The following is a 4,842-nucleotide window of genomic DNA, read 5'->3' as shown; positions in this document are numbered from 1 at the left end:
TAAATAATGGACAACACATTATATTATCAGTAGTTAATAATGAGATAAATTTAAGAGAAATCTCAAATTCAAGTCTGAAGGCTATAAGTATACAGTTTAACTCGAGATCTTATAGTTAATTATCTGATTCTCATGATTTTCAGATTATTTCGAGAGCCCAAAAAATAATTAGTCTATGAATAGTTGAGATACAATTTCTACTTTCGAGTCTTTCTTGTTTGTGAATAGAGAAAACAAAGAATTAGGACTTTTCAAAGACTTAATGCATTGGCAATTGTTTACTTATACGAGTGGTGATCTTCTTGGCATGCATTTTCACATAGTTGAAGTGACAAATGATGAGTTAGAATTCTGCTACCGCAATTAACCATTTGAAATTGTAACCTAATCTTTACCATTTCAATTATTGCATGAAAAGAGGTGATATAATAAGTAAATTGGATGTTGGTGGTTCAAGAACTAGTGGCAAAGGTCCTTTCTTTATGCCAATCATTTCTGTATGTGTTCATGTTTAAAGTGGCATATATAGTCTCATCATATTTCTCAAAACAATAGAAAGATATAATTGAGTAATATCATGGAGTATTAAAAAAAATAAAAAGCACCCACAACCCACAACCGCTCATATGATGAAAGAAGACTAAACATTATTTGCATAAAAGATGAACAAGTAAAGGCGCAGCCAGCAAAATTGAAATTTCAAGAACTACAGGATGAAGAAATTCAAAAGTGGACATAGATTTCAAAGTTGACACCCTAGGTGCACTCCTTTATAGTTTAATTAATTAATTAATTAATTAATTAATTATATAGGTAGATGCCTCTGAAAGTTCATCATCACTTGTTTATTGGATATTATTGGGAACCCAATTTCTTCAATTTTAAGCTAATGGGTATTTAATCAATATATTGTCAACCAGCCTGAAGTACATAACAAGATAAAGATGTAAGCATAGCAAAGAATAGGATTCATAAATGGTACTCGAAACACAGTCTAAATTGATAAAGATAAATGGTACACAACAAGATAAAGAAGGGTATTACTAGCATTATCTAAATAATACTCGAAGCACAGTCTCACCTGGAGTGGAAGTGTATACTAAATTCAGAGACGAAAAGAGGGATGATTAAGGTTTTAGTTGGACGATAATTACAAACAAATTATAAAACATAATTTAATTTGGTTTTAATTTGCGGTCAAAGTGTACGTATACACCGTACGTCCGTGAAACGTACTTTTCACCAGGGAATAATAATTACTAGTTTTATTTTGACTGACATTGCGCAGCTTTCTTTCAAAAGGCATCAACCACCGGAATCTAATGCCCAGCACTTGTTCAAAGAAACTTCCTGAATAAGGCCGATCAATAACAACAAAAACTTCGGCTGTTGCTTGCTATCTTCTCGATACAGAAGATGCCCATGCAATGCTCATTTCAAAGAAATTTTAAGATGGAAACGTCTTTTAATTTCAAAGTGGTATATGATCTAGAGGATGACATTCTACCATCAATCTCTTGAGATTTTTAGACTACTCGATCGGGTAGTGATTGATTCGATCTAATTTAAAAAAAAAAATCATATGGTTGAGGGATTACAGAAACTGTTAAATTAGGCAGAATAATTGAGACATTACAGACAATGGCATTAGCGTTAAAAATGTGGCTCATTAGCCATTACTAGGTGATGTGTTCTCTGTGTAGAGTTGACACGCTCTTCAATAATTTAAATTGAAGTAATTGGGCTTTGAGTCGAATGGGCTGAGTCCAAACTGAGTTCTATGTAGGTTGATCTCCTAAAAAACACTTGAGCCCAACACAATTGGTATAAAATCCTAATCCGCAACAATTTCTTTTACCCTCGAAGAAAAGCTAACCCCATCGCCTTCAAGGACCGAAACACCGTGACCTGCCAAATATATTGGCAAATAATAGGCCAGCCTCCTCTTTCCAGGCAGCTGTTCAGGAGTACTAGAACTTGACTAAACTATTTCTGATGATCACTATATCAAACCCATCCCCAGAAATTTCACTGTTATATTATGCACTACACTACCATGGGGATAAAAGGAATACCTAAACCATACCAACAAAACAGTACGTGTTGAATATATAAACCATAAATACTTTATTCCAAGAAAACTACACTGCAACAGCACACAAATTTCTTAACCTCAGTAGTGTCACAGAACATAAGCCAAACAATACTTCCAAGAGTTTGCCAATCTACATGTCTTGCAATCACAAATCCAGAATACAAAACAGATATAGAACCAAAGAGACATATAACAACCAACCAGAAAGCAAATGACAAACTTAAAAACCACCATGGAGGCGAAGGACAAGGTGCAGAGTTGATTCCTTCTGGATGTTGTAATCAGCGAAGGTGCGTCCATTCTCCAACTGCTTACCAGCAAAGATCAGCCTCCGCTGATCTGGTGGAATCCCCTCCTTATCCTGGATTTTGGCCTTCACATTATCAATTGAATCAGAAATTTCAACCTCCACGGTGATGGTTTTGCCAGTCAATGTCTTGACAAAAATCTGCATTCTACCATGCAGACGCAGAACCAAGTGAAGGGTAGATTCCTTCTGAATATTGTAATCAGCCAATGTTCTCCCATCCTCAAGTTGCTTGCCAGCAAAAATCAACCTCTGCTGGTCTGGAGGAATGCCCTCCTTGTCTTGGATCTTAGCCTTGACATTGTCAATAGTATCTGAGCTCTCAACCTCCAAGGTTATGGTTTTTCCAGTTAGGGTCTTGACAAAAATCTGCATGCCACCACAGAGGCGAAGCACCAAGTGAAAGGTGAATTCTTTTTGAATGTTGTAGTCAGCTAGGGTACAACCATCCCCAAGCTGCTTACCAGCAAAAATAAGCCTCTGCTGGTTAGGAGGGATGCCCTCCTTGTCTTGGATCTTGGCTTTTACATTGTCAATTGTGTCAGAGCTCTCCACATCCAAGGTGATTGTTTTCCCAGTGAGGGTCCTAACAAAGATTTGCATACCACCACGAAGTCGGAGAACCAAATGGAGGGTGGACTCTCTCTGGATATTGTAATCAGTCAGGGTGCGGCCATTCTCAAGCTGTTTGCCTGCAAAGATCAACCTCTGCTGGTCTGGGGAGATACCCTCCTTGTCCTGGATCTTGACTTTCACATTGTCAATGGTGTCCGAACTCTCCACCTCCAGGGTGATGGTCTTTCCAGTGAGGGTCTTAACAAAGATTGGCATACCACCTCGAAGTCGGAGAACCAAGTGGAGGGTGGACTCTTTCTGGATATTGTAATCCGCTAGAGTTCGGCCATCCTCAAGCTTTTTGCCAGCAAAGATCTATCTCTGCTGGTCTGGGGGAATGCCTTCCATATCCTGAATCTTGGCTTTTACGTTGTCAATAGTGTCTGAACTCTCAACTTCCAATGTGATAGTCTAGCCAGTAAGGGTCTTCACAAAAATCTGTATGCCACCCCTCAAACGAAGCACCAGGTGAAGGGTGGATTCCTTTTGGACGTTGTAATCAGCAAGCGTGCGGCCATCATCAAGTTGCTTTCCAGCAAAGATGAGCCTCTGCTGGTCAGGTGGGATCCCTTCCTTATCCTGGATCTTGGCTTTCACATTGTCTATAGTGTCTGAACTTTCCACCTCGAGAGTGATGGTTTTCCCAGTGAGGGTTTTCACAAAGATCTGCATCTGCTTGGTGGAATAAACATCAAATAAAAAAATATTACAAACAGCGAATTATATATAGACCACAATTAATGATTATCAGCTCATAATACCAATAGGAATCCTGCAACTAAATCAAAATTAGATTAAGATATTGCTAAAGATAAATTAGAACCGTCTTAAGTACAACAGATAATAAGAGATGCAATGAATCCCCAAAACAAAGTCAATCAAATTGTCATAATGCAGCAACATCTAAAATCTCCAGAGTTGGAACCATTTACAACTAAAAAATTAAAAAAGAACAACAATGAAAAAGCCAACATATTCATTCACAACCATTACTCTAATGACGAATCTAATGAGTAGACAAAAAGAACAATTCATTTGAGATTTTCAGAACACACGCTCAATATTAATCAAATAAACAAAAAGTTATATAAGGTATAATCCCATTTCATGGATATGTCCATACAACAAGAATCCCCGAAAACTATTACTTTCTGAGAATCTAGGCCACATATAATCAAAAGGAAATCGCAATCAAACAGTACATAAATATTTCAAAAAGAAGCCTAATAGAGAAGAAAAATTAAGATTTCCCAGGAAAAAGAAATTGAAAGATACCTTTTGGGAAGAGAAAACTGATTGAAATTTAACCAGATAATCTGTAGTCCTAATGGGTAGAGCTGGAGATCGAGATCGAACTTAACTTAAATAGGAAATCGCTAACCAAAAGACGAAAATATCCAAGGCGGCAACCAACAGGATACCGCCACGTCCAAATTCGAGCGTCTTTCCCTGGTTTGCACGTTGAGATTTTCAGTAGTCCTCAGGCTATTTTCAGATGAAAATAAGTTTTATTTTTTTTTTAATTTGAGAGAAAATAAATAAATAAATAAATATTTAAATAAAATGAAAAAAATGAATATATTAAAAAAAATTTTTTTTTCCTTTGTTTTTCTTTATTCATGTTACGTGTAGTCAAATATAGCAAGGCATATGAGCAAGGAAAAAAAAAAAAAAAAAAAGCGAAAGCAAGCACCAATTATGAGAGAATTATAAAAAGCTGCAAGTAGTAATATGGCACAAGTGGAAGAGGAATCTCCTAAAAGAACAAAACGAAAGAACAACATCATGTGATGAGCTAAGAAATCCATCTATTGTCCGTATGATT

General features: G+C 36.7%; 1 pseudogene; it reads right to left on the bottom strand.

Annotated features, from left to right (window-relative positions):
- Positions 1–2,103: 2,103 nt before the first annotated feature.
- Positions 2,104–4,511, bottom strand: LOC110659427 (polyubiquitin-like; annotated as a pseudogene).
- Between the last annotated feature and the right edge of the window lie 331 nt (positions 4,512–4,842).

The sequence above is a fragment of the Hevea brasiliensis genome, chromosome 3, assembly GCF_030052815.1.
Source record: "Hevea brasiliensis isolate MT/VB/25A 57/8 chromosome 3, ASM3005281v1, whole genome shotgun sequence".
NCBI classification, from domain to species: domain Eukaryota; kingdom Viridiplantae; phylum Streptophyta; class Magnoliopsida; order Malpighiales; family Euphorbiaceae; genus Hevea; species Hevea brasiliensis.
The sequence above is the reverse complement of the archived record's forward strand: the minus strand, read 5'-3'. Positions and strand labels throughout refer to the sequence as shown.